Source organism: Peromyscus eremicus, chromosome 4 (assembly GCF_949786415.1).
Source record: "Peromyscus eremicus chromosome 4, PerEre_H2_v1, whole genome shotgun sequence".
Classification (NCBI taxonomy): Eukaryota; Metazoa; Chordata; class Mammalia; order Rodentia; family Cricetidae; genus Peromyscus; species Peromyscus eremicus.
In genome coordinates, this window is record NC_081419.1 from 114,893,609 (window position 1) to 114,913,261 (window position 19,653).

Consider the following 19,653-nt stretch of genomic DNA (forward strand, 5'->3'; position numbering starts at 1 on the left):
TTCCTTCATAATCTTCCCTGTGTGAATCTTAGGAAGACATACGTCATTGTATAATGAAAGTTTCCAAATTGCAAGATTCATAATCACACTGGCTAATACCCTGTTGTTCATATTGTATCAAGTTTGAGGAAGAAATCTTTGGAGGCCATTCTTCAGCTTACAATAGTAATATTTATATTTCTTCAAGAAGATTTGAGGCCATTTCACTACAGTACTGTAAGTTCATATTTAAAATTCATCTCTCTCCAGGCTGTGCCGCATTTAAAGGTACCCTCTATCTCCTATTTGAATATCCTGCCTTCATATAAACTATACTCTAATAAACATGTAATCAAATTCATCAATGTATGCCCCTAACCAGAAAATCCTCTTGATTCCTTTCTTCAGTAGAATCATCACCATCATAGATTCCCAGTTTTGGAAAGTCTGACTTTTGGAATGTGTATCAAGGTGGGGCGTGGTTGTTGGAGCAAAATATTCACCCAATGGCCAAAGCATGAAAGAAGGAAAAAGGAGACTAGTGTCTATATCCTTGTAGTGGCCATGCTCCTAGTGACCTGCAACCTCACCCTGGGCGCCATTTGTAAAGGTTCTGCAACTTTCCAATAGCAAAAAATTGAGGACCAGGACTTTATGATGTGGGTGTTTGAGGGAACATTCCAGATACAAATCACAGTGCTATTCAAGTCCTATTTAACTGAAAGGCTGGATTATCATTACATAACAGCTTCCTAATTGATTGCCCCAGGTTCAGTTTTCCTTATTCTGTCTTATATTAACCCAGCAGGTAATTATTTTTAAAACACCACCTTGGGCATTGAATATTCCAGCATAGGGGCATTGTTTGGCTCCTTGTTTCATAGGACTTTGAATGTGAATTTCTAAACCTGCTTCATCCTGCATATGTATATATAATATATTTTAAAAACTTCATTTGTGATACCTTCTTCACCTAATCCTTTATCTTCAGGGAATTGCCCTTTTCATAGTCCTACCGAATGTGCCATTCTCCCTCATTTCTGTGCCTTAGCCTCTTTTCCTATCTTCTGATGTGTTTGTGGCCAACTTATTTTTCAAAAGTTGACTCACATTTTAATGGACTGATCTAAACTATAGCCTGAAATAAACAGTTTTCCTTACATACCCCTAAGTAACATCTGTTACTTTGCTAGCTTAAGTGTCTCCTGCCTCCTTCTCTTCTATATCTTATCAATGAACATGATATCTTTGTGGAAGATGGACCTGTAATGGACAGGGACCATGTCTTGCCAGTATTTATATTGTTTTGTTGTTGTTGTTGCTGTTTATCAGAGTTGACGCTTAGTAAATACTTGTTCATTTTCACATTGATGGATATATTCTTCCTTTCCAGGTGTTGCTTGTATCACATACTGTGGCTACTTTTATTGCCCAACATTTGGCCAAACTTTTGGCACTCAACCCTTGCAAATAGAGTTTCAAGTTTCTTGTCCTATACAGTTTTGCATGCAGAATCGTTCAGGGAATTTGGGCAAACTAGGCTTTATGAACATGTCTTATGTAGCTTGCCTATAAGACCTCAGAGATGAGGCAATGAAATAGTTACAGCATGGGCTCTGGTTTCCAGCCTTGAAGGTATTTTGCTTTGAAGATATCCATATTAGGCATAGCAAGGATAAGCAGGAATTAGGCATGAATTCTTCCCTCTCTTTAGTTGGAAATGGGTGTTCACCTGACACTAATAGCTATGGACAGGAAGCCATGACCTTGAGGCCTAGTTCTTTCAAAGAAGAGAATAAAAAATTCAGATTTTTGTCAACCACCAAGTTCAATCTGCTTTACTTTCTTAAGATCCAAAGGGGAAATTTTTCCTTAAGTTTTTATCCCCAGTAGTACTTTAGAGTAGATATTTTAAATAACAATCCCCTAATTAATATGTATTGGGTGCAAACAACATCAAAGATAGAGAAGTGGAGATGATGTGGCCTGTTTCTTCCAGAAGATGTGTCTTTATACTTGTCAGGAAAGAAATCCTAAAGAGTATTTAAATTGCATATATCACCGTTGGACATGAGTGTTGTTAGTTATGTTTTTGTCATGAACAGAGGCACCTAAAGGGCACTCCAGTAGCTCTGAATTTTCCAGAGTACTGCCTGATTTTTCCCCAAGGTTGTCACCCCACTTAACCACACTTTAAGCAAAATATTGCTTCACAAGTTAAGAGCTGATAGAACCAGATTTATACTTGGCAAAGTCACTAAAATGGGCTGGGGAGGTGGCTCAGTATGTAAAATACTTGGCATGTAAGCCTGATGACTTGAGTTCCTATTACCAGACCATTGTAAAAGCTGGACATAGTAGTGAGTCTAGTAGTCAGTAATCCCAGCATGCTCTGGTGAGGCAATGGGATGTAGAGATAGGAGTCTCCAGAAGCTCATGAGCTGGCTCATCAGTGATGAGACACTATTTAAAATAAGGTAGAAAGGTAAAGACCAACCCAAAGTTTGTCCTCTGAGCTTGGCACACATCCCCATGGATAGGCACACACCCATACATTTTACACACACACACACACACACACACACACACACACACACACACGACAGCAAACTGTTCCATTTTCTAACTTTCCCAAATCAGCAACAATCTTGACTATGTTCATGGAAGATTAAATCTCACAACTGTAAAATTCTCTGTGCTGAGAAAGACTATCCTGTCAGAGCAACACCCAGAAATGCAAGGTTTCCCTTTGCAATGGAAATCAATGGTAAAATACTAACATAAAGTTGAACATTTTGCTAATAACCAAGTAGTTTTTACAAGTAGAGCCTAACAGTTACTTTGTACTTGACAGGTGTGTCACTTAGAAAGACATAAGACCACATGTCAACCTTTGGATCAGTTCTTTTTTTTTTTTGAGCAATATCTTATTCACATATATAACTTCCTTATTATATCACAGTTTTGATTTATGATGAAGAATAGGTTCTTGAGGAACAACCATGAGATCAATAGTGAGTGTTAAAATTCGGGTGTAAGAAAATGAAAAAAAAAGGGCAAGAGTACAAAGTTGATGTTGGAATAAAAACTATAAGGATGTAATGACAAATGGTGATACTATTAGATTTACCACTGACTAAGAGATTTTTAAAGAATGTAAAAATTTAAGAACATCTTTCTCAGCCAAATAATCTAATGTTCAATGGAAAATGGAACTTGATTTATTTATGCTGTGCTTTACTGAATTTATTAATTTTTAAATAATGCTCAGCTTGTTTTCAAGGTGTATTTATTTTCATGTTTCCTTGGTGCACTGCTGTTGTTGACTGCAATACACAGAGCTGTCACCTATAAAAACTCCATGGAAATGAATGGTTCCAATGTGATGATTGGTGAACGAGGGTTCAAGCCTGTTTTATTTTTCATGGCAGAAGTTGTGTTAGAATTTCCTGTTAAGCAGGAAGTTCTGGGAGTGACACTAATGTGCTGGGGAGTGGAGCTTCTCTTTTCACTGTCAGCTCATCTGTAAAATTGAAAGGAAATGGATCTCTAAATACCTGTTTGTCCTCTTTACTATTTTCAGAGAATAGATAATTACTGTGCCCTGAAGCTCCACATGGTGTTCCCAGCTTCACTCTTTCCTTCCTCTCCCTACCTTCTAAAGGCAACCTAATGATCCTCAAGTATATGCCCTCCAGTATAACTCCAAATAAGGTGAGAATGGACTTGGGCCACATTGTCTTTAGTAGGTATTTGGAAAGTGATAGGGAGAGGAAATGCAGTAAAGATGTAAAGGATAGGAAAGACTGATTATTCCTTTGGAATTCTGCTGATCAGAGTTCGCAGACAAGAGTCATTTGTGGTGTTTCTCCCTCAGTCTCACTCTTATTCTCCTTCCAAAATTCTCGTCCCTTTTGTTTTTCCTCCTTCATTTCATCTCCTTTTCCATTCTTTTCTTTTACTCTTATCCCCCCTTACCCTTTCCTCCCCTCATTCACTGAGGAGTTCTGTTGCCTTTAAAAGCTCCCAGCACTGGGTGAGGGGAGTCATTTTATAGAGGGTGGAAGAGACACACGAGTAATGTTGAGACATGTTAATATGATCATGAAAAGCTAAGTAGGGCCCTGCAGAGGAGAGGAAACAATATACAGATTGGATGCCCAGGTCTTACTCTTCATGTCATTTGTAGCTGTGCTCAAAATGTTCTACAAGAAAAAAAATCCCGTGAACAACAATAACAGAGAGAGTAGCATGGTAACTCTTAGGGTGCAGTGTTGGCACACATACCTTGGTGGTAGCCGACAGCTCTGTCTTTGGAATTAAGACCTATTGAACAAGAGGGAGTTCATGCCTGATTCCAGAAACCTAGCTAACAAACCAGGGCAATTGAAGTCATAAATCTTTGAGGAGAACCTACAACCACCTCTTTATTAAGCCAGCACAACAATCCCTAACTACATTATAAATATTTGTCCTTATGCCTACAGGGAAGTGTAATTCTTATCCCTTATCAAGGAAAAACCTCTTTGCAACAGATAGGGACCATAACAGAAAAACAAAACCAATCAAAATGCAGAGTTGTGGAACCCAAACCCCGTGAATATATCTACAACACACTTCCATACCTAAAATCTCTGGGAACTGTAGCCAGAAGTTTCTCCAGTCCTCCCAGGCCCCGAGGTCAGGACAAATCTCTCCCACCCATGTCCTGTAGCCTCTTAGTCCCAAGTAAGCACACAGAGGCTTATATTATTTACAACTGTATGGCCTATGGTTCAGGTTTCTTGTTAGCTAACTCTTATAACTTAACTCAACCCATTTCTATTAATCTACATGTTGCCACATGGCCATGGCATTATTGGTCTGCTGGCATCTTGTTGCTCCTTAGACAGCGGGCTGTTGTCTCCCCCAACTCTCCTTTCTCCTCTCACTATCTCTCTTGGATTTTGCCACCTGACTCCACCCTGCCCTGCCATAGGCCAATGTAGCTTTATTTATCAACCAATCAGAGCAACACATATTCACAGAAAGACATCCCACAGCAGGGAACATCAAGGAAGAGGGGGTGGGAAGGCTGTAAGACCCGGAAGTTCAGGGAGTTTGCTTTGAGACTATGTCCCTTAATAATGTCAGAAGCTATGCCCATAAAGTCTCACCAACATAACTGCCTAAATATTATCTTATCTGAACAAGGGTGATACCACTAGTCATGCCAAAGTGGGCAGAGGAAAGCCCTTGAGCCTCAACTCTGTGCAAAGAACTACAGGCAACTAAGGAATACACAGAATTGGGAGAAGTAGCATTCAGCAGGAAAGAGCACTTCAGTTAATTATGCAGTGCCAGATGGTCATCCCTGAAAACACACACACACACACACACACACACACACACACACACACACACACACATACATGTAGCAGCAATTAATGAAAAAGATCATGGATTTGAAAGAGAGCAAGCAGGGGTATATGGGAAGGTTTGGAGGGTGGAACCTGAAAGTAGAAATTATGTAATTATATTATAATCTCAAAGATAAAAGAAACAACTAAAAAATAGAAGAGCCAGACTCAGTAATAGAGCACTTGAGTAGCATTAAAAAAATGTGCTTTACTTTATATCTACAATAATATTTTTAATGTCTATTAAGCGCAAGAAACCATCCTATGTTAGAGTTACAAACATTAGGCAGTTTCTTTTCTCTTTGGGCAATGTTCAAAAGCAGGGAAAATTCATGTATGATTGAACGCCCTCAGAGGAAGAAAACATTGATATGGATGGAATCTTCAAAGCACTAAGATGAAACACAAATGAGAGTAGAAATTAAGCTATTACAAGAACCTTATAAAGCTAAGATGTATAGCATTGAGCCAAGGAGACTCTCTATAGTCTACAAGCAAGGTGGGATTTGTCATCCAGATGCACCTATTGGTCAAAAGAAGGGCAAGAGAAACCTGGATGAAGGAAGGATGATATGGGAGCAGAGTGGGAGAAGGAAGGTCTGCAATGTGCAAATTTCATGATTTGAAGAATTCGTTTATCTTGACCTATATGTCTAAGCTAACTCTATTGGAGAACTTGAATTTCCCCAGCCACTGCCTTATAATGGAGGTTAGTCACCTTCCTGAAGTGCTCTTTAAAGTATGGTTAGTATTCTGGTTGACTACCAAGATGTGTAAGTCTGGTGCAAGCTGGTTTTCATAACTGGATCACCAATTGAGTGTCATGAAGGTGCCTGATTTTATTTGTGTGGACATGAAGGGTAAATAGGTGGAACATTCCAGTGAACACTGCAGGAACAATGTCTATGAGGTGTGCACTCCCCCTTTGCCCCACACCTGTTCCCTCACTGCCCGGAAGGGCTAATTATCCTTCCATGTGCTCTTACATTTGCAGACTTCATCATGATTGGCCAATTCTCTGTTGCTCATATTAAACTACAAAAATAACCTTTGTCATTTCTGATGTCCCTGTGGTTGCTGTCACATTACATCCATTTTTAGATGTTCCTCAAACCCACTGAAGTGAAGTATAGTTTCCTGACAGTGTGAAGAAATTCTTTTCTGGTTTCGTCTCTTTGGAGAAAGAGAAATTTGCTGTCTTCTTTGACAGCTGGACAGGGAGAGATGGCAATCTCATTTCCTTCTCAGTATTCTCTGGTAAAATCATGAATAAGCAACATTTTAGTTGGTTGACTTCCAAAAAAAATGTTTCCTGTCAAGCTCCTGTCAGGATTTTGAAAATCAGGGAACAACTTTTTCCAGTTGTGATTTTCTCTTATTTAATTTTTTGAAGTCTGAATTATGATTTTTTTCTCTCTAGAAGTTGTGTTGTGCTCTCTATAATCCAAAGTGAGAGATAAAGGCAACTCAATCCTTAGTGTTGATGTGACATAGGAGGTGTCTTACAGTGGAATTATCTAATGGGGATTATTGTAGCTAGTAGTTTAATTACTATTAAATTTAAATTCAGTCTATCAGAAGTCTAAGTAACCTTTTGTGGATCATTTCAGGGTTCCACATGATTGTTAAAGTACTATTGTAGAAGTAAAAAAGAGAATATTGCTTTTGTCTTGTAAACCTTTGTAACCAACCCTCCTCTTCTCCCTTCTCTATCCTAAAATTATTAGGAAGGAAACTTAAAATAATACCTGGAACATAGATTCAATATTTCTAATTTTCTCAGAATCAAGAGAATGAGATGAAAATTTAAAAATGAATATTATCTTTGTGAAGATTGATTAGTGGACAATAGTGCCTATTCTCCAAGCCTGAGGGCCTAGGTTTGAATTCCCAGCACCCATGTAAAAGCTAGGCATGACTACATGTGCCTGTAACCTCAGCACAGTGGGAAGAAACAGGCAGATCTGGAGAAATTTCTGGCCAGTCTTGCTGAAAAATGAAATGAGGTCTTTCTGGTTCAGTGAAAGACCCTGTCTCAAAGCAATAAAGCAGAGAGCAATAGAGGAACACACACACACACACACACACACACACACACCCCTTCAATAATTCTACAGTGCATTCTACTCCATATTAATCTTATTGGGTATCCCAGGATAGGGCAAATAGAGTTTTACATCTATGGCATTCATTCTATAGAGAGAACTGTAGTTATTGAGCAGGTTTCTTATCTTACCTTCTCATTCAGCTAGACTCTTGAAGTGTGTAATGGGGATAAAATAAACTGCTATGGGATAATGCTCTTGTACAATGTAAAGATTTGTCACTCTTATTTGTTTAATCTGGCCAGTAGTCAGGCAGGAAGTGTAGGTGGGTTGACCAGACTAGGAGAAGGCTGCGAAAGGAAAGGCAGAGACAGAGACGCCAGCCTGCTGCCCAAGGAGCAACATGCCAGCAGACTGGTAATGCTACAGCCACATGACAATGCATAGATGAATAGAAATGGGTTAATTTAAGATGAAAGAGCTAGCTAGCAAGAAGCCTGAGCCGTAGACCAAACAATTTGTAATTAATATTAAGCCTCTGACTGGTTACTTGGGTACCGGTGGGCAGGAAAGATTTATCTGGCTACAATAAACAGCATAATACCCACCACATTCTCCTTATTTGTTTGTTTGGTTTTTTTTTTGTAAGAATTAAATAGGTAAATAAATGTCAAGTTCTTCAGTAAGCAACACAGAAGAGGTATCATGTTATTTGTGTGCATACTTATTTCAAACTTCACATTTTGATACAAGGCCCCTGAGCATCTTGTCTTTTATGGCATTCATAGTTGTGTACTAATGACGACTTGACTGGTGCAGAAGAATTAGTAAGTGCAGCATTCGTATCATAGCAGAGTCTAAGGTCGTCGCTTTTGCTTCCTCTCATGAATAAGGTTAGAATTGTTTTTAATAGAGTTTATCTCTTAAAGGAAAGAACACCTCAGTAAGACCTAGGCATCTTATCCTTGACATGACTTGGTGTATTCATTCTTTGCCCAGAATATATTCTGAAATGTTTATTATTTTTCCAATTATTCTAGAAGGTTTTGATAGGGCTAAATTCCTGTGGTTAGGGAAATTTCTCTAATCCATACTCTTGTATGGCTACAGCCAGGCAAAACTGTGTTTCTCTTTGTTTGCAACCAGGTTACACTTAACCACTTCAGTGAAGATTTCAGCACCATTTTCCTCCCTCAGACTGGTGACAGGATAGATAGTATTTGTTAAGAGTCTAAAGTCTTTCCGGGTAGCAGTGACACACTCCTTTCAACTCAGTACTCAGGAGGCTTTGGCAGGTGGGTCTTTGTGAGTTCCAGGCCAGCCTGGTCTACAAAGCTAGTTCCAGAACAGCCAGGACTGTTACACAGAGAAACCCTGTCCCCTGTCTCAAAAAAAAAAAAAAAGTCTGAAGTCTTGTCTAATTCTCTCACAGTGTTGTTTAGCCATCTGCAACCGTATGCCATCAAAAGTAGGATTTACTGAGCTATCACTCAATTTCCTTCTTGATTTAGGTTCTTAAGTTTCAGGATCACTGAAGAATTGGGAATGATGAGTCAAACCCACAGAGTATTGCACAAAGCTAGCTCAAGTCGGTCAAACAGGGACGTCATTTCTATAGTCTGGGGTAGGCGATGCTCTTTTGTCAGTATGCAAAGCAGCTGAACCATCAGTGAGATTGTAAATTGTTCTTACCGTCCCTTCCTCCCTTCCTTTCCTTTTATGTCATCTCCAGATGACAGTATGTATTTCTCAGTATTTTGTGTGCTTGTTCTTAACTTCTTTGCTACTTAATGAGTGCCTAAGGACTCCTATTCAGAATATTTTAAGTGAAAGCAGTAACATTTTTTAAATGTCTTAAATCAATTTTATGAAAATACGCCTATAGTGGCTTTAATATAAATTTGTGAATTAATAATATGTTTTCCAATTAGCATATTAAATGTGATCTGACAGCAGGTCCAAAAATTACTGTAATTTCCAAGTAGTGCTGGGAATTAATAGTCATATTCAGAGATTTCCATAGCACTTAGAATCATATAGGAAACTGATTTCTATCATTGACGAAGTCACAGGTTTTCCAGAGACCACTTCAATTTGTTTCCCACATTCACAAATGAAGGGAACGGAAAGATTCTGGAGGTAGTGTAAATAAGGACTTTTCCCTATCAGAATGTGTGGACCCCAAGAATTTCAGAGACATATGGATCATGTTTCCCGGCCCCGAGGACCTTAGAGTTTGCTGTGAGGGGTAAGCCTGTCCTCAGGTCAGAGGGAGAAAGACTCCTAAGAGGTAAGGATGAGAACAGATAGAAACAAGACTAAAGATAGAGGCGTTAAGGGAGTAACGGGGGGGTGGGGGGGTGGGAGGGGCAAATGGCTAAGTCAGAAAAGACACTTGCCATCAAGGCTGATGACCTGAGTTCAATCCCCAGGCTCCTCTTGATGGGATGGAGAGAACATACATCTACATGTTGCCCTCCACTGCATGCACATACTATGACATGTGTGTGCCCCCTCCAATAAATTACTATAATAAAAAGTTTTTTCTTAAAGGAAAAAGAGGCCAATATGGCGACTAAAGAGTTATATTCTGATGGTTTCACTTTTGTTGTTATAGCACAGGGATTTGAACTGAGAGCCTCACTCATGAAGGCAAATGCTTATTTTAATGCTACTTCTTAGTGGTAACTGGTTTCGTTTAAAACAATATCCAACTTCTTAAAATTATTTTAAAGTTTCTTCACTCTAAGATTAAATTCAAGTGCAAAGTTCTTTAAAAAAATAAAGCCTGCTATCTATATGCTTCATTTTTAATTTAGTGAGCATTAAATGTATTAACCGTTCCTACAAAGTATAAATAAGATATGAATTTAGTACCTGTCTGCTGAATTTGTCATTGTAGATGAATGAAGGAATAATGTATTCCAATCATTCTTTTTATTTTCTGATACTTCCTCTTGCCACTCACAATTTTTTTGTATTCTATAAATTATAATGAAATTATTTTCTACATCTAGCTTATAAATATAAAATGCTAGGAACATAATTGTCAGCATACAACTAATGTAAAATGATGGCTTGCTTTTTTCCTGCATGAATTTGGTTGAAAGTGCTCAAATACTAATTGTTTTTATTTTATGAAGATTCTATATAGACCTTTGATGTCCATGTCCATCTTCCCTAAATTGACATAATGTAACTACTGTAGTTCTGTGTTTAAGATTTCTACAGCATTGCCATAATGTAACATTTGGGTTTTTTGTAGGAGAAACTTTGACAGTAAATCATTTGCTTGGATCTTGTATCAGAGTGGAAACACCATTACTACTGGTTGCATTTGAAGGATTCCTTCAAGCATACTTGGTATCCAGGATATTTTGAAATGGAACATGGAGGAGACAGAATAATGGAGAGAGAGCACTTTTCTGTAATTATTTGAATGCCGCAACACAGGGAATTCAAGGCAGATGAAACTTCTCCATTTACAGAAACCAAATGTGCACAAGTGGATTGTTGTGATTCCAGATGAGTTGATAATACATATTCTCTGGCACATTTTTATTAGAAGTCTCTTGAAAAACTATTTTATACTAAGTAAATATACCATCACAGCCTTAAAATCTCTAGCAATGTTTAGTTTCCCCTTGATGAATTACAATGCAATTTTCTAGCCTACTAATTTCACTAAGGAAGCTAATGAGTGGAGCCGATGTCTAATCAGCTGCCAATCAGAATTCCTTGAAGCACAGACTGTCAAATATTGAAGCAATTTTTAAAACTCATAAAAGCACTTATGTTCCATGATATGTCATAAAATCTGTGGTGGAAATCTAACATTGATGAAGCTACCTTATTTCTCAAGTGTTTGCTCCTAACAAACAGCTTTCACGTTTACCCAAATCTTTCATTAGCATTCAAGTCTGCCACTATTGTACGACTATGTTATCCACAATGGTACTGTCATACGATCTGGCCATAAAGAAATCATTAGCTATATATAAATGCCAGTCACAGAACTCATCAAAATTATAGCGATGGAAATTTTGTCTTCCACGGAGGGAGAAAAACCAACTCTGGTCTTCCCTCAGATAATGTCAGAGTGGATTTTGTTTTTATGCTGTAGAAACCGTTTGGGACTATACTTCACTTCCACCCTTTATATCAACAAGCCTTTGCTCCTAACGTAACCCACAGTTCCATGAAAAGTTCTATTTCAATTATTACCTTGTCATTTGAGAGCCAGCATGCAGTTACTTTCCTTGAAAGCAGTCAGCAGCCATTGTGCGCCTTCCACCCCTCACCCCCCACACCCTGTCTGTAAGGTGCAGCCCTTCCGTGCATATTATGTGTTTCTTCATCTACCTGCATGCACATAAACACATATAGGTGTCCGTGGGAGACAAAGAGTGTTTCTACACATGTGAGACTGTGCTATTAACCTTCTTACTAAACCGTCCATTAATGATCTTATTATGCTGGTATGCCTTTTGAGTGATATTAATACAGTGATCAGTATTTCCCTTCTCAGTCAAGTTTGGGGGAGTCTTAGCTAACCTGCTCCCTCCCACAGAGGGCTTTGGCTATACTGCCAACAGCTACTAATTCAGGAGGCTTTATCTGACCTCCCCTGAGTTTGCAAAAAAGAAAAAAAATCTATTTGTGTGAGAAGAACATGCTGCCTGGTCCCGGGCTTCCTGGGGCACAGAACTCAGTTTCAGGTTCAGTTAGCCAGTTTGTTTCATTGTTTGGATTTCTGTCACAGCAGATGAGGCTTTTCTCTTACAGCACAGAGGAAAAGAAGTCTCTCATGATGCTGCCTAGAAATGTCTTCAGGTACATGCATGAAAGATTTTTCATTCACTTTGCATAGTGATACAGGAAGAAATATGCTGTTTTTTTTTTTCCTGAGGAAACTAACTGAGCAAGTGCTCATATAAAATATGTGAAAATATCTCAATGCACTGTGCATATGAAGGAGCTGTCACAGAAAACACCATCTCAGTCTCAGTGTCTCAACCCTGAGTTTTGGGTCAAGAAACTAGAGAAAAGGTCAACTAAGTCCCAAATGGATCCCTTAATACTCACCACCCATTTCCATTTCATGACACACTCGGCTGACGAGTTGTCTTTCATAAATGGTAACAAGCATCTTCACTTATAGAGCAGACACATTCTCCTGCCAAACCACTATTCCTGTTTAACTAAAATGCCCTGGTGTTGCTCTGTTCTCCAAAGGGAAATATCACCTTTTCTTCCTTAAGTCAGAAAACCTGAGACTGTCTTTGCCCAACAAACTTCCATGCGTTCTATCCAGATATGGAAAAACAAATGCACAGTAACAGTACCACAGATGTATGGCCAATACATACTGGTGGTGGGTGAGGTTGATAGAAATGTTGGCTAATGCTTGTATAACATTAGCAATGGATACAGCACAGGGAGGAGATATTCACTGGAAAAAGGAAACATCAATATCACAGTGCTTTCTCTATGCAGCATGACTGATTCCTCACAGTCAAATTCAAATGTAAATACCAATATTTATGTTAGAAACCAGATAAACTGGGTCAGTTACAGAAGTTAAACCGAATAGTACATTATATAACTCTAAGGAGAAGTGCTCCTGTGCCATCATAAATCTACCTTACATTGGATATAATCTTAATCTCCTTATTAAATTGAAACAAATTCTATAAGTCACTTTCAATGTAAGAAATAAAATTAAACAAAGAGGTATGAAAATGTTTAAGCAGCAGAAGCAAGCAGCCTGGTATATAGAAAAAACAAAACAACCTTGCTTTTTCCGTATTTACTCATCTCAACATAATGTCTCTGACATTCAGAGCACTGCTTTTTTTTTTGTTTTTCAGTTGGGTTTTTATCAACAATGAAGCAATGCCATGCAATTACTCTTCAGCTCATTTACTTGACTATATTATGAATATTCATGGTCAACTCCAAAGATCTAATTTTTGCAGCTTTTGGGGGAGGCTATCGCTACAGGGAAATAAACATAGGGTCTCATTTGTACTAGCTAGGCAAGTACACTCATCATGGCTGAAACATAGCCACAGCCCTGGTAGAGAGGGTAGGCAAGATCCAGGTCCGGAAGAGTAGTTTGCTTCATTTATGAAGGAAATCTACTTTCTTAGCCCAGCAAGTCAAGTTTGGGGGCAGGACTGTAATTCTCTTAGGGACAGGGAGTGCTAACCAAGAGCATGAAGCAATGGGGTAGGGGATGGTCATAGTGTTGGTCAAGTGTTAGAAGCTAGCACCTAGCTATATCTAAAGCATACTAGTCCACAAGTGTTTGTCCTGAGTATGCAGCCTGTCTGGCTAGGAAACAAAGCCTAGGTCAGTGTCCTTTTGAAACATTGTCCTTTATGCATAATAACTTAATTAGAAGAGCTGTGACCACCTACAAGAATCCCTCAAGATCTGGATTTATGGGAGGAAGAACACTATCATTAGTCTTCACCTAAGACGCCGGTCACTCCATCTTTCCCTATCTCCCAATCAGATGTAATTCTGTCTCAGCTGCACATGGTCTTTGGAAGTAAAATATATGAACAGTGGAAGATTAAGGGAAGGTGGAAACTATTCATGCAGCTGTGAGCATGTTCTCATCTATAATAAGGTAATGCTTTTGATGATAGGGATTTTTGTGTGTGTGTTCACTCACATTCCTGCTAGTAACCCCTTAACCATGCTTCTGTAAGTAACCTTTACTAAACTCATTGGTTCACCAAGGAAAAGTTGGGTATAGTTGTTATCTTGGTCTGTTGCTGGGACCCTACCTAGACAGAAATAAATGTTTGTTCATATCTCTCCAGGCAAGGCTCATGCAACAGCCCTCTATCTTTAGCATGCAGCCTCTACTACATATGGAAGTTTGGTCCTCACTGAGTCACAGGCTGTATGTGGTTGTGCCTATAGAATGAGTATCCTCAGTTCTTGTCTCTAGATTGAGGTAAGGCATGCATAGACAGTTTCTTTCTGCAGTATAACTACAGATTGAAGTCTTAAGGTGAACTATAAGTTTCTTCTTACAGTAGTCTAATCCAGACATCCAGGATGGAGGCAGGAAGTAGAAGAGTAAGTCTTTTCACTTCTTTGCAGAAATTTAGTGTAACACATTCTGTAACAATCCAAGTGGATTTTTTTGACATATTTTCATGGCTGAGATTAGGAGGGGGGGCTCATCTCCCCATGCTGAAGTCTGTGAACTGAGTTGGCCTATGCCTTTTCAGAGAGTCTAAAATATGGAAGACCTTAAATTTCTTGCTAGGTAAATTCTTGACCCAACTTAGTTGTGAAATAGTTGTTTGTCATTACCAACTTCCTATTCAGTTCAAGCAGTTGTTGATATTGTGATGTCTTGATTTGTGCCCTTATCCTTGGCATGGAATAATATCTTGAGTAATTGTGTCCTTGCTTCATACCATCTGCAAAGAAATAATGGTGAAGATCAGAATTTTAGCATAATCATGAATGGTTCTCAGCCACTGTAAGACAAGAGTTCCACTCTCAACACTCAGTAATTATAATTTTTTTCCAGCTTCAAAATCCAAGTGGAACTGCCTCTTTCTGCATTGGAGTTGCCCACGTATGCCATCAGAAGACAACTATATGCTTCTCAGAGCTAACACAATCCCAATGGAGATTAATTCCTTTGATCATTCTGTATATGCTACTTCCCTACCAAGTGATGGGGTGTTTTTAAGGGCAGATTCAGTATTCCATTGTTCAAAAATATGTTCACCCATATATTTCATACTATACACTAAAGCTCAGCCCTTAGTATAGTTACCAGAAAGACACCCTTAAGAACAAGACTGAAAGGAAAAGTGAGGTCATGCCATTTGGTCTAGGAAGCAAAAATGGGTAGGTAAGACATGGGCACTATTATCAGACAGAGTTGACAACACACACATAGGGCATGAACATCAGTGGAATCAGCGTGGGAACTACAGAGCAACTGCTATGAAGCAGGCTTCTTTCAGGCTTACCACCCATCCCAGTACTATAAATCCATGAGATGGGGATGGCAACTCAGCATACACACTTTCGTGGTCTGAACATTGTCTTTAAAACCTTCCTCTTATAGGAAGATACAATTTAAATGCTAAAGAGACAAAAGTTCAAGGAAGGGGATCTACATGCCAAGTGAATTTAATTATCAGAACTTACTTTCATAGAACTCATCAAACTGAATCCTAGGCTTAACTCATCTACTAGGAGACTAGAAGATGGGAAAGCAGGGGTGCCAGAGGACAGGGCTGCATTTTGACAAGAACATGTTTTCCAAATCCTTGGTGACCAAAGACGAAACCAACAGAGGGCTTACATTACTTGTGACAGGAGAAGGAAAGGGTTGAATGGTAGGACAGAGAGCAGAAATGTTGGGTTGTTTGACTCCAAAGCTCAGTCCTGAATCATATGGCTGTGTTGGAATAGCCTAACAAATGAGTGTGGCACATACAGTTCTATACCAAGAAGTGTAAATGAGCCAGCCATATCACTGCACGTCCAGCTCGGTATTAATGTGTGCTCATCTGGGTCCTCCATCCTCACCTGGTCCATTTCTGTTATACTTGTAACCGTTTCAGCATGGGCTCCAGCAGACTTCATGCCCATTCCATCCACCAGCACTTTACCAAATTCTGTCCCACACTGGACTGTTGTTGTTCAGGTTTCCTGTGAACTCCAACTGAGGCAGTGCCTCAGTTTTTTTCTCAGGTTCTGTCACTTATTTATTCACAAAATAATGGTGAATTTATGAGCATATTCCCATTTTGATCAATCCTACAAGAATAAAAGCCCTAGAAAATTTCTGGTTACTCTGCAGATATAAAGGGGAGGACACAGATACCCAACCAGAGTAGTTCAGCCCATTAGTGTTTCTGAAAAAATGGTTGTCCCCATTTTATATTCCTGTTAATGTTTTCCTTTAGTTCCACGTGAAAGCTCAAACGACTGTTGCAAACCTCCTATCAGAAATTTCTCTCCTCACCTGAAATGATTAACCTGTAGTGACTTAAGGTGTTCTAGTTAAAACAATTTTTACATCTTTCAAAATTGCAATGCAAAGTAATTTTGCCATAATATTTCATTTCATATGACAGCAATGTGACATTTCTTCAAGATAGTGTAGATACTACATACATTGTTCTTCATTTCAAATATATCACTTATTTCTCTAGACTTGTACATTTTCTTATTTAATTTCTCCATTTTGAATTGGGGAAATCAGGATGAGCTCTATAGAGCCTTGAATCAAAAAATCAGACCATATCTTGCAATAATAACTGAACAATTTGGGAAATGGGAAAAAACAACTGTTGTTTTCCCTATATGTGGCACACAAGCTGTTGACTTTTTAGCAAACAGATGTATTTTATGTGCCACTGGAGGGCTGTGGCCCTTTCAGACCTCCAGTTGGGAGGATTCCTAAAGCTGGTAATCTCCCTCAAAATATCTATAGGACCATCGGATTGTATGACTCAGGATGATGCTTTTCTCCTGCGTGTTTGTCTTCGGCAAGGTCTGCATGGAAGCCTATAAGCTTAATTTTTCTTAGTCTTTATAGTGATTTCTTTGGCCACTGGGGAAAAATGAGGACTTCAGCCATGCTAATGTCTCATACTTCAGCTTTCTTACGTTTTGTCATGTACTCATTCATTTTTTGTTTTTGTTACCGTATGGTCAGGACTAAGGTTGGGATCCAACCCCCCTGGGATCTCTAATTTCGTCCTGTCAGGTGTTAGTCCTTGCTTAAGCTATGTACCCTCCCTGAGTCTCACCTCATGAACTGGGGGTGGTCTGAGTTCCCTCGTAAGATTGTTATGTGGTTGAAATGATATAATAGTGCACTCCACTCTTGTTTATCTTGTTTCGAACACTTCCTACTCAGTGCCATTATGTTGGCTTCTTTAACAGGGTTAGTTTTGCTAAGGCTCTGGAAGGCCCAATACATGAAAAGAATCTGATATTGGCATACCTTGGAAGTTCTCATATTCTCCAGAGTGCCCCAGCAGGATTGCCCACAAGTTGCCTGAAGAAGTTGCTTACTTGATAAAGATAAATTCTCTATCTTTTCCACTTCAGATCTCATTTCTCCTGGCTTCACTGTTTTCATCTCAGATAATGTATTTGACTTCAACTTTCTGTCTGTATGTGAAAAGCATTTAGCAGCAATCACTCTGTGGACTGCTTGCTTTGTGTTGTTGCTGTCACAGAATGATTGACACAGCAACTTTGACTCTCAGTTTCTGAGGGTACAGTCCATCATGGTGGGGAAGGCAGGGTGGCTGGAGTCTGTTGGTGTAATAGTCACCGGTCTCTAAAGAACAGAATGGATAGAATACACATGTATTCTAAAGGGATTTATTAGATTGGCTTACAGGATGTAGTCTAAGTCATCCAGCAATGGGAAAGCCAAGAATCCAGTAGTTGTTTACTCCATGATGCTGATTGCCTCTGCAGTTCCAATCTGGTACTGAAGACCTGGAGGATTCCTGGAGAGCTGCTTGTCTTCAGTCTATCTTGGAATCCCAAGCTGTTGGTTCTAATGTTGGTGAAGGAATACTATAGCATCGGGATAGATGAACTTGCCAGCAAGAGTGAGAGTAGGCAGGCAAAAATCAAACCTTCCTATGTTCATGTCCTTTTATCTAGCTACCACCAGAATGTGCTGCCCACATACATTAGGGTGGGTCTTCATGCTTTAAAAAATTTGATCAAGAAAAAGCTCTCCCAGAAGTATTCAGCAACTTGTGCTTTAACTGATTCCACATGCTGTCAAATTAATAACCAATATTAGCCATCATAGTTGGCCAGAGGTAGTGGGAGCACACTGCAGTGGTTTCTCTCCTAGTACTGATCAGGAAGTGTGAAGCAGTTGAAGCAGGGGCCTTATCTTGAAATCTATCCTGAAGTGGCCTATGTTAATCAGGTAGGCCCTAGATTCCAAAGATTTCCACAGCCTCCCAAAACAGCATCCCCAGTTAGGGAAGGAGACCTCATGTGAGCTTGTGGGGGACAGCTCAGATTTAAATCACAACAAGCAAATACAATAGTTGATGAGGATTACTAGTCCTATGGACATATTTAGTGTGTGATACTACAATGGACTATAATTTTGAAATTCACCTTCATCTCTGTCACAACAGTGTGCCTTTATTTTCCATCTCTGTAGTGTTTTCAAATATTAGTCTCTGTTAGCTGGTTTCCTACTCAAATGGTAAGAACGTGTTCAACGGGAGAATTTAGGCCTGCACTAAAGTTTTCTAGAAATCTATGAACATAGGCTTGGCAGCTCATCTGGAAAGTAGTAAAGGTTGAATTGTATGTGTATAGGTAAGAAAGTATGGTTAGTTCTTGATAGTGCCCTGAAAAGCAAGAGTGCCGGTTTCATCACAAAGGCTCCCTTCCCCTTTTTAGTGAGCACTGAACATTGATAGTATGTTATGATAAATTAACCATAATACCTTTGGAGGCCAAGTGTCAGAAAAAAAAGCAACAGTAACATCCTAGGAAAAATGGAAAGTGTTCTATTCACACCTGTAACTCATTTATTTGTACCGAGGGTTAGATTTCACAAAAAGCAATTACTAGGATGGATTGAGTTCATTCAGACACAGTGATTTTTTCTTTAATTATAAAACTGTTGAATGTTTTCTCTGACCACAGTTGCCCTCAGAACTGTTGACCCTGGGAAACTTCATTGCTCTTTTCTTTTGAAACTAAGATGAGCCATTTATTATAATATTTCAAAATTGAACTAGAAGGAAAGATGTCTCCATCTGTTTCATCTCTCTGTTCTGCAGGAGCGTAGCACCTTTACCATGGAATAATATTTGAGGAGTGCCCAGGCTCCCTTTGAAACACACAGCTTGTGTGCAGGCCCGCCTGGATGCTGTGTGTTTTGAGAGTATGCCCATGTATGTTCACATTTCTGCTCTTCCTCCTAGAGTTTTCTGTTAAGTTTATTCATGAGTCTAAGGGAATAAGTGAATGATGATAAATTATGCTTGACTCAGTATATATGTTAAAATTTATCTGACTTTCCCTGTGTGATTCAACATATATTAATTCCATTAATATTACAAAGTCATAAGAGCAAAGCATGCTTTAGCTTATTTTATCCTTAAATTCCTGTTTCTTGTGGTTCTGGGATTCAAACCCAGGGCCATGAAGGTGTGCACACCGTCAGGCCTCAAGGTCATTTC